A 12,307-nucleotide genomic window follows, 5' to 3' on the forward strand; every position below is an offset into this window, starting at 1 on the left:
CACCATTCAGAATATATATGGCCCGATCATCCTAGACTTCCTGAAATAAAAATTGGCTCTGTTCTGGAACCTGGCCAGAGGTTGCACTTCAAACAATCCTTTTATACATTAATTTTTTCCAGTCACTGGCACTGAATTTCATTAAGCCATTAACTTATTTCTTCCTTTTAATAACATAATGTTTACACTTATCCTAACCACTACGGTAACACATTTATAATTCCTTCCAGTTTTGCATCATCTGCTAATTTGACTCATCAAATGGATCTTTTTTGCCACTGCCATTGCACACTGAATGACACCAGCCCCAAATGGTTCTTCTTATATATTTATTTTTTCCTGCCCTACTGATATCAATCTGCTAAAAATTCTGTTCATGATGGATGACATTTTTTCATATTATCATCGTGCCCACCATAATTTTATTTATTATAACTAACTGAAAATTAATGTCTGGGTGTGTAATTACACAATAGCACAATATTAGCCTTAGCTATGTCTTCATATGGATGGTGTTCATTATTGGGAAATTCACAGTAGGCTCTCCCAGTTATGTCACATAAAGCACTAAATAAGGCTTGAAGAAAAATCTTTCCTAAAAATCCAGAGGCATTGGCATGCTAATAAACAAAAAGATATATTGTAAAATACACTTCACCATACTATTACTGAACTACAAATCTAGTTCACAGAAGCAAACAAGCCATGTTATGACTTAGTGCACTTTGCAAAATAAAAATCAGAAAAACAAGGAAACATGCTTATAAAGTCTACATAACCTATTTATAACTGGCTCCAGGGGGAGGAATGGTGGATTGAAGATATCTCCACACAAGTGGAGCCAATGGTTGCAGCAAAGAATTGGTGATTTGATGGTTAGGGCAGAAGATTGGCCATGGACTGCAGCACCTTCAAGGCCTTCCTCAAATGTGAGTGCTAGGAAATGACAATCTGGCTTGCAACTGATGCCTTTCAAAGGACACTACATTTGCCAATCTCACTTTCTAATCACTTTTGGAAATTGCTTAACAACTACTTTTAAGCTATTAGAGAACATCTAAACATGCTTGAAAATGCTGGGTGAGTTTGCCCTCAATAGTGAAAGAAAAATTTAACCATAAACTTCAGAACATAAAGATCTGAAATGAACATCAAAAAGTTAAATAAGATTTTGATCTTAGAAAGTTAAAAATGGACAAAGTGTCCAGATAAATTTGGAATATAGAAACTTTTACCATGGAATGGAGACTGAAATTAATAGCCATAATTTCAACGATATCAGTCATGATAGTTGTCACCATGGATAGACTATATTCAAAAGATGTTATTGAAGAAATAAGAGAGGTGGAGCATATTTTAGTTGACAAGTCGAAATGTCACCAAAAGTGGATCTACAAATGAATGGCCAAATGAATGACTTGGAAAAGAATGTCTGATTGGATATATTTAAAAAGATTGATGTTTTAAAAATCAAAAGGAAAATACAAACAATTAATCAAGAAAGTGATCTAACTTTTTCTTATTGGATTTATAAGAGGCATTAAAGATGTAAAGAATTCTGGATAAAGAAATGAAGAGAAATAAATTCTGTGACAATATTTAAATGAAGATTGAGACTGTAAGAAGTAGAAGAAATATAAATTTGGTTTATTTGATCAACATTAAAACAAGATATGCTGTAACTTCTGATAAAGCTTTATGGATTTTCTGTTGACACCAGGACTGAAAAAAAATGATATTTTATGGATTTGCCTATAAATATGAGCTAGAATATGGAATGAATAGATAATTGTTTGTAATGTTAGAGAGGAATAAAAGTCACTAAATTTGTTTACAGTTCTTGTGATGAAGATTGATACCTTCTCATGATGAAGTCACTTCTTTACATGTTTTTCTCTCTATAATAAGAGAGGCAATAGTTTTTCTCTTCTCGTATTGCTTTCTTTTTTTCCTTTTCCTTTTTTCTTGCACTTTTGAAAAAAATCAAAATTTTTAATAAAATTTATATATTCAAAATTTGTAACTGTATGGAAGGAGAGGATAAGGAAGCTTAGTAAATATGGATTGAATGAAAAAACAAAATTAAAATAAAACATTTGCATATTTACAAAAGTAACAAGCATATATGATTTTTCAAAAGATATATGATATCTTTGAAAACTTGGATAATAAGTAAAGAAATTAAAGCAGGGAAGAAATATCTATACAAGAATTGATTTCACCACCACTCCTCTTCTGACCTTGATGAACTAGCAAAAACTCAATTTTGTTTGGATTTTGCCAAAAGTTGGGCAAGTTTAGAAACAAGACTGGCTATTACACAAGAAGGCACAATGATATTGTGCGTCATCCAAATCACTTCTCCTTCTCTGCTTCAGGACATACTTAAACCAGTAATGAGCAAGATCAACATGTTAGAACCCTGCACAATATCAAATAAACTCATATGCTGATAGACTGTTACCTCCTTGCCCTATGGGAAAGGCATATACTAGAAAAATAGGGAAAGTTTCAAAGCACACAAAGCTCCTCAAATAATTTGGAATGTTGTATGTAGCAAATTTTACTTAGTGATAAACTGTAAGTAATAATGCTGACAAAAGATCTGCATGAATGTAATCATTAGATCCTGAATTAAGGATGCCTAATAATATCTTCTTTTTTTGCCTGTGTATCAACTAAGTTGGCTACTTTTGTTTTATCATTGTTCTAAAACAAGTAATTAACTGAGTTGATATACAGGAAAGAAAAAGCCTTGTTTCTATCCTTTAAAACTAGCTTGTCAGCTTGAGATGAAGCATTCAGTAGCATGGAAATATGTATCATCTCTTGCTTAGAGGAAAGTAACATAATTTTTCAGAAGTTTTGGATTATAATTCCCAATATCACTGACCAATTATGGATAAAAACAATAGGATCCAATATATTTCTGGAGACATCAGGTTGTTTCCCATCCAGAGAAAAAACGCAAGCAGAAAATATATGTATTATCAGTTATTTCAATTATTTCCAACCAATGAAACAGTCAAATAATTACATTATCCTGGAAAAATATGTTTGTAGAGTTCAAAAAGGTATAAATTGTAAAGAATATTTAAATTACAGCAAGGCTATTACTTCAAAGTCTACAAATTCATTCTTTTTTTTATCAATTATCTATTTATTCCCATTTATTTTGTATTACTCAAATGAGAGTGATAGAGAGTAAAAGATTTAGACTGTATGGTACAGCAATTAGAAAAACATTTGACTGATTTAGGAATCATCTGTTTCAACAACAGTTCATTTTCTCAATAATTAAGCATTCATGACATTTTCAAAATTTTGAGCACATCAAGCACTAAAATTTCATAGTAATAAAATCAAGGATGTATACAACCATTCCAATGTTGAATGTGATACACATGCCTATAGTAAAGCATGTAATATTACAATTTTCTTTATATTTTCTTTTCTTTCTCGCTGTTCTGAGCATCATTAGGAGGAAAGCAACATAGATATAAAATCAATTAATTAAAACATTATATTATATTATAAAAATACTAATACTACACTACACACTACTGTGAAGCTCCCAGAAGATGACCTAATTAATTTACGAGCCTTGAGACAAAGTTCAAAAGAAATCTATTCATTTATTAGGATAAACATTCTGGCGTGTACTTTTGGCTCTGCGGAGCCAAAACTGATTTACATTTAATGGCGTCTGAACTTTACCCCTTTGTCCCCTCCCCTCTGCCTTGGTCATAACTCACATTCACCAACAAGATGCTACAGCAGTTTATGGACCTGCGCATTTACATGTCAGTTGAATATGAGACCTGACTCTAGCCAAAAGTATGCATGGAATTCTCCTCTATGCCACTTGATAGTAGTCATGGCAACACTTTACAAGTTGGCATCTATACTATACCACACCATACCACATACCACACCACACTACACTATACTATACAGGTAGTCCTTGCGTTACGATCACAATTGGTAAGTAAAACATTTGTTAAGTGAGTTGGTCCCATTTTACGACTTTTCTTGCCACATTTGTTAAGTGAATCACTGCAGTTGTTAAATTAGTAAAACTGTTAAGTGAATCCATTGACTTTACTTGTCAGAAGGTCACCAAAAATGATCACATGACCCCAGGACGCTGCAACGGTCATAAATGTGACTCAGTTGTCAAGCATCTGAATGGAAATCATATGACCATGGTGTAATGGTCATAAGTGTAAAAAATGGTTGTAAGTCACTTTTCAGTGCCATTGTAACATTGAATGATCACTAAGTGAACTATTCTAAGTCGAGGACTACCTGTACTATACTATACAGTACTGTATTATTACTGCTATATTATTTCAATACTACTTTATAATGTCATCTGGGGAATTACCTGCACTTAGATGTTCCCTAACATGTCTAAAGAAACTTCCCTATATGTCTAGAAGATAGGAATAGTGATGTCAGCTCCAATTAAAATAATATGACTCAGCTCTACACATACAGAAGTTGAATTTTTATTAATATTATTTACCACATGTTTATTTACCCTTTTTGTTATGTCATTCTGAAGCATTTTGGGATCGGAAATTTATTGAGTCTGAAATTATAGCTATTCCAAAGGAAGAAATTTTAACAAAATGGTGTGTGATGTCAGCAAGATAATAATAGAAGAGAGTAACCTCATGACTTTTAACACTGTGTTCCATAGCAGAACAAATAGTCTACATACAATCTAGATGAGGAAAGTTTATATTGTTGATTCAATTTACAGTGTTTGGCAAAAGCATATAGTTTCACCTAATGTAGAGAGAAAAAAAAGCATAGAAAGCTAGATAAGCATATGCTGTAACTAAAAATTCTAATATTGTTTTTAATTCTGATTTTAAGATGTATAGGATCTTTAAAATGTTATGCATTTCCCATATTTTTAAAATACCTAGCTGCTTTCTGGCAATAGCTTTCTGGCTGTCCTAATTTTAGTTTATGTGACAACTTTCCATATGTACAGGTGAAACTCGAAAAATTAGAATATTGTGCAAAAGTTCATTTATTTCAGTAATGCAACTTAAAAGGTGAAACTAATATATGAGATAGACTCATTACATGCAAAGCAAGATAGCTCAAGCCGTGATTTGTCATAATTGTGATGATTATGGCTTACAGCTCATGAAAAACCCAAATCCACAATCTCAGAACATTAGAATATTGTGAAAAGGTGCAATATTCTAGACTTAAAGTGTCCCACGCTAATCAGCTAATTAAGCCTTAACACCTGCAAAGGGCTCCTGAGCCTTTAAATGGTTTCTTAGTCTGGTTCAGTAGGAATCACAATCATGGGAAAGACTGCTGACTTGACAGTTGTGCAGAAAACCATCATTGACACCCTCCATAAGGAGCGAAAGCCTCAAAAGGTAATTGCAAAAGAAGTTGGATGTTCCCAAAGTGCTGTATCAAAGCACATTAATAGAAAGTTATACGGAAGGGGAAAGTGTGGAAGAAAAAGGTACACAAGCAGCAGGGATGACTGCAGCTTGGAGAGGATTGTCAGGAAAAGGCCATTCAAAATTATTGGGGACTTTCACAAGGAGTGGACCGAGGCTGGAGTCAGCCACCACACATAGACGGATCCTGGACATGGACTTCAAATGTCGTATTCCTCTTGTCAAGCCGCTCCTGAACAACAACATCAGAAGTGTCTTACCTGGGCTAAAGAAAAACAGACCTGGTCTGTTGCTCAGTGGTCCAAAGTCCTCTTTTCTGACGAGAGCAACTTTTGCATCTCATTTGGAAACCAAAGACCCAGAGTATGGAGGAAGAATGGGGAGGCACAATGGAGAGGAAGAATGCAAGATGCTTGAAGTCCAGTGTGAAGTTTCCACAGTCTGTGTTGATTTGGGGAGCCATGTCATCTGCTGGTGTTGATCCACTGTGCTTCATTAAGTCCAGGGTCAATGCAGCCATTTACCAGGAGATTTTGGAGCACTTCATGCTTCCTTCCGCAGACGAGCTTTATGGGGATGCTGACTTCATTTTCCAGCAGGACTTGCCACCTGCCCTCACTGCCAAAAGCACCAAAACCTGGTTACTGTATTTGATTGGCCATCAAACCCGCCTGACCTGAACCCCATAGAGAATCTATGGGGCATTGCCAAGAGAAAGATGAGAGACATGAGACCGAACAATGCAGAAGAGCTGAAGGCCGCTATTGAAGCATCCTGGTCTTCCATAACACCTCAACAGTGCCACAGGCTGATAGCTTCTACGCCACGCTTCATTGATGCAGTAATTGCTGCAAAAGGGGCCCAAACCAAGTACTGAGTACATTTGCATGCTTATACTTTTCAGAGGTCCAATGTTGTTCTATGTACAATCCTTGTTTTATTGATTGCATGTAATATTCTAATTTTCTGAGATTGTGGATTTGGGGTTTTCATGAGCTGTAAGCCATAATCATCACAATTATGACACATCATGGCTTGAACTATCTTGCTTTGCATGTAATGAGTGTCTCTCATATATTAGTTTCACCTTTTAAGTTGCATTACTGAAATAAATGAACGTTTGCATGATATTCTAATTTTTTGAGTTTCATCGATATATGTATACACATACATACATAGATTTCTGTTAGAGAAGTTCCGGCAGTTTTCTTAGCAAAATTTTTGGAAATGGTTTCTTATTTCCTTATTCCTGTGGCTGAGAGAGAGTGACTTGCCCAAAGTTATTCAACTGCCTTCATGTTTCTGGTGGACTACAATTCATGAACTCCCAGTTTCTAGCCTGGTGCTTAAACCTCTATATAGGTAGTCCTCAACTTACGACTACAATTGAGCCCCAAATCTCTGTTGCTAAGTGAGATAGTTGTTAAGTGATTTTTGCCCCAGTTTACGACCTTTCTTGCCACAGTTAAGTGAATCATTGCAGTGTTAAATTAGTAATATAATTGTTAAATGAATCTGATTTCCCCATTGACTTTGCTTGTCAGAAGGTCACAAAAGGTGATCACATGATCCTGGGACACTGCAAATATGAGTCTATTACCAAGCATCTGAATTTGGATCATGGGACCATGGGGATGTAAGTCATAAGTGTGAAAAATGGTTGTAAGTCACTTTTTTTCTGTATTATTGTAACTTCAAACGATGAACTGTTCATTAGATGAACTGTTGTAAGTCAAGGACTACCTATGCCAAACTGGCTCTGAGTTAATATTAATTGGCCCATTAAGTATTATTCAGTCTGAGTATTGCATTTGACATATGCTTAGAAACTGGTATTTTATTCTTTTATCGAGGAATTGGTAATTATCTGTTGACTTTAAAATAGCTCTAACAATAACTGAATCAGGATTTTCCAAACTCAAAAATTTTCAATATACCCCCAAGGCCAGGAAAAGAGTAACTAACTATACTATTTGAACAATTAATAAATCTCTAGTTAGGTTACTGATTTTAAATAAAAAAACAATTATGGCTTTTCCTTCAAGAGTTCTAAAATTGCTCTATGCAAGTTTGCATGTATCACAAAAAGGAAATGTTGTGTAAAGACTCACAAGCAATGTATATTCAGCATTTTTAAAGGATAATTTAATAACGCTTGTCCTTGTTGACCTGCCTTTTGAATCATTCATGGTAATGGACTAACACATACGGGTCAATTTAAATGAAAGAAATATGAAATAAAATCTGTTAGTTTTTTTTTAAATCAACACCAATATTTTTTTTCCTCATACAAAGGGCTATTATGTAAACTCTTGATCACAGACTATTTTACACATTCCCCTCTCTTGGTTAAAATTCTGCTTCTTTATTTTGGAAATCAAAAAAAAAGAAAAAAGCTCCCAATCTTTTGCGTTGCCTTAACAAAGGGCAAAATTGAGTTAATTCGCCTGAGGTGTTTATTTTAATACGTCAGACATGGATTTCCCTTTTCTGCGCACGCCTGTGGGTTTCCTCAGGTTCCTCTAGGGGAGGGGGGGGAATATATATATAAAACAGTCCGCCTCCTCCCGCAGAAGAGATGTGCAAATTGCACATATTCCAAAAATGGGAGAAGATACTATTCAAACGCCTGGAAGGAAACGTCACAATTCCCATCATCCCCCTATTTCCAAGGCTATTTCTGGGGCGTCAATTTGAAACCCCAGGCGGAGAGCTTAGCAATCAAGTCTTTTTCCACTCTGTATGAAACCTCTATACCTGGAACACCGCTCGCTGCCCTAAGCCTGCGCTAATTACAGTTCCACCCCAAAACAAAACAGTCTTTCTTTCTGTCATGGTAACCGAGCCCTACCTTCTTCGCTGCTTTGGCAACCGAACCCTACTTCCCGGCGCTGCTATGGCAACCGGGGCCTCCCCCTTTCCCTTCCCTCCGCGATTGACGCTGCAGTCTGCGTTGCCAGTGATAGCTGAAGGGGAAGGGCGAAAGAATGGTGACGTTGCGAGATTCACTCCCGTGGATGCTACACGTTGACGTCAGTCTGTTTTTGAATGCTCGTCTCCAGAGCAACGGCCTGTTAAACAGCCAAGCCTCAGCAACAGAAACGGGATTGGCCGATCCAGGTTAGAGGGAGGGGAGCATTTCGCTCAAGTCTGAACAGGTGGAACAACCTAGCCTTGAACCTAGATCAGTGATTGAGGCAGAAAAAGACAGAAATAGATGATGTTCCAGATGGAATGTCCTTTAAAGAGAATGCCTATGGAGGAAGTCTCAAATACGGCAGATGTACATGTTTTTGTTCATAAATGCACATGTACACCTATCTAAGACTCTATTCCACAGTGGCCAAACAGATACATTCAGGAAGTTAGCAAAAATGGAGCAGTGGTTAATAGATTGCTATTTCCTATAGCTTGCCTGTTCCTCTGGAAGCATTTTCAATACCCACTGATAAGCTCAGTTATCCATTAATGTGTCCAGTTCTCTCTTCAAAATCATATAAACTTGGCATAGTTAAGAGAAAATTGTTCAACTGTGGATTTACAGTTATTTGCAAGGGAATTTAAAACCAGTAAGTCAGATCGTTAGTGATTGTCAACAGACACACGGCCAGTATTAGCAAGTGCAAACTTGCTAATGACTAGCACCACAGCTGCGTAGCTAAAGGAGGAAATACCCTTTGCTTGAAAAGGGGTTGAGACACAGCCAAATAATATCAGCATTTATATTTTTTCTGGTTTTGTTGTTTTTTAAAACAAGGAAATAAATATTGGTGTTTTTTAAAAGAAGTAAATAAATATTGAGGACAACTGCTATATTTCTCTATCATTGCTACTTGACCATGGAAAATCCTTTCCTAACCTTATCTCCATATTGCTTTCTTTTTCTTGTGGAGTAAAGGTAGAGTTTAGTCCCATGTAAGCACTCTGGAAAGGTGGAGCCTTGGGCTGCTTTCCCAGGATTAGATGCCAGTTAGGGAGGTGAACTTGCACAGCAAGTTTGTCGTCTTTCCTTGCGTGCGAGACTTGGATTATTGGAACATATAATTGAGCTTATTTTTTTAAATGTAATCTGTAAGAACAACCAATAAACAGGAAATAAACACTATAAGGATACAATTGGTGATTGGCAGGTTATGTAATTCTATATTCTGTATTAGGAATAATCAGTGTGAATGTTGAGGTTTAAACAACCAAGAATAAATCTACTTACTTCTGAATGGACAAAATTCTTCTCATCTTGTTCACTTATATCATATTCTATACTCATTATGAGTATGAAATATACTCATTCCAAATGAGAAAAGCTTCTATTCTACATTTTTAGCATTTCATGGCTTGCTCACTTTTCTAATCAAAGCAATTACAAAATATCCTCATTCTGTAATTTCTGTTATCTACAAAGTAGGCTGAGTTAGCTAAATAGAAAGTTTGGATGTGCTGATATTAAATATAAATCCAGCACAGGTTCTTGCACTACTGTATAAACTATAAATCATGTGATTGTGGAAAGTAGATCAGAATAAGAATACAGCTGATATTCATGTGATAATAGTGTACAGGCTTGAAAAGAGTCTCCAGAATTCAAATAGTATTAACATTACAGGGAATAATTCAAACTGACAAAGGCTATCTCTTTTATTACAGATATAACATCTATCCTTATAAATAACATTTTAAGATGCCCAGAGTCTTATAGAGTGGGTAACCATTCTAAATGTGATAGAATAAATAACTTACTATCTACATAGCAGTGGTAGTATTCAGTAGGTTCTGACCAGTTCTGGAGAACCAGTAGCTGAAATTTTGAGTACTTCGGAGAACCGGTAAATATCACCTCTGACTAGCCCGCCCCCATCTATTCTCTGCCTCCCGAGTCTGAGCTGATCGGGAGCGAATGGGGATTTTGCAGTAACCTTCCCCTGGAGTGGGGTGGGAATGGAGATTTTACAGTATTCTTCCCCTGCCATGCCCATCAAGCCATGCCCATCAAGTCACACCCACAGAACCGGTAGTAAAAAAAAAATTGAATCCCACCACTGCTACATAATAGCACTTAGATTAATACACTGTTCCATAGTGCTCTACAGCCCTCTCTAAGCAGTTTACATAGTCTGCCAGTATCTTGCATTCCAATCTGTTTCTTTTTATTTTGAACAGAAGTTGTCTTTATCTCTGTCTTTATGCTCATTCTTAAAATATTCCTATGTCCTATGTGTGGACAGAGCTATTGTATTGTATTAGGCTAATAGTATATCAGATTAAAAACAGATGTATGCTTTCCCAAAATTTACTATGTACTTGATCAAAACCTACCCAGGACTTGGGTTATGTATAAACAATATCCAAGTACAAGTGTACAAGCTATGTATTTTAATAATGGAAGGTAAAGACCTTCCTGTTTTATTGGTATTTCAAAAATGTTTACAAGGAATGGAGAATAAAGCAGAATTAGTACAATTTCTGCAGGTCACTCAACTGGCTTTCCAATGAGAAGGTTCAGACACTGAGCCAAGAAGAGAGTGAAAAGTTTCAACATAAGAAATCTAATATCACTGCTTTAAAAAGGAGATTGGGACATAAAAAGGACATAAAATTTAAAGTTTGAACTTGTCCAACTTCTTATATTTATAGTTTTACTGTTCCTATCAGTGACACATACTTAAAAATGATTTGCTGATTCAGAAATGTCTATTCTTTTATAAACCAAATTGAAGTATCTAGAAAGTATGTTAGTAAGTAACAGGGATTCCATACTTACAGTGCTGCAACTATATCAAGAGGAGTTGGATAGATTTTTCCGTTATGAGATAAGGATTTCCAAATAGTGGAACATGTGAACTCATAATGAGCAATGCTGATGCTATAAAGTATGTTGAATGCCTTTGAATAGTGGTTTGATAGTATTATTGAACTCTTGTGTTTTTTATTAGTCCTGATGAGTGATGTTATGTGATTAACAGTATAAGCATGAATCCAATCCAACTTTTTCTGTTTACGTTCTGTGGGATTACATTTGCAGCTTTAATTTATTTAAGTAATCTAATTTCACTGCTTCCTGATTTTTGTATTTCAAGTTTACTACTGGTGATGCATACCATCTATGAAAAGATCATGGAAATGGTAGAAACATATTTAGGGTACAGAAATGAGAAAGATGTTCATAAATCAAGGATTATCTGTACTACAATATGTAAGAACTCATAAAGTAAAGCAATGCACAAAGCAGTAAAAGTAATTCTGTCATAATTGGACTAGTATAGTGTGTATACTTTTTGTGATGGTCGTAACTTTGAGATCACTTTTCCCAATGCTGTTGTAACTTTGAGCTGCCATTAAACAAATATTCATAAATCAAGGATTACCAATACTATAATATGTAAGCAGCTCCTAATGTAAAGCAATGCAAAAATCAGTATAAGTCATTTTCTCATAATACTTTATGTTAAATGTCCTGATAAATTTTAGAAGTATATGTTGGAATCTACTTACTATGACAGTGATAGATATACATCTTTACACAGAGCTTGTTTCAACAGAACTTTATGTGATAAAATTGGCCACAGCTACAGGTTTGGCATAGAACGACTGTCACCTGTAAACACACACTTCAGTTTTCCTTGCCTACTGTAATAAGGAAGTGTATTAACTGTAATTTGACTGCCCACATCCTGCTTTTTTACTGTGGATGAGTGTCATGTGACCGACACTATGCAATTATGGATACAGGAGAGCCATATATTCTCAGTCTTTGCTAGAAAATATTAAGGCAAAGTTTAGTCTTTACTAATTTCCCACTTGGTGGGAAGACATGCCAAATTAATCTGATGAATCAATAAAAGTCTTGGAAATTTCTTTGTATATTATTTATT

The sequence above is a fragment of the Thamnophis sirtalis genome, unplaced genomic scaffold (assembly GCF_051295495.1).
Source record: "Thamnophis sirtalis isolate CommonGarterSnake01/CBP01778 unplaced genomic scaffold, rThaSir2_p1.2 scaffold_1, whole genome shotgun sequence".
Classification (NCBI taxonomy): Eukaryota; Metazoa; Chordata; class Lepidosauria; order Squamata; family Natricidae; genus Thamnophis; species Thamnophis sirtalis.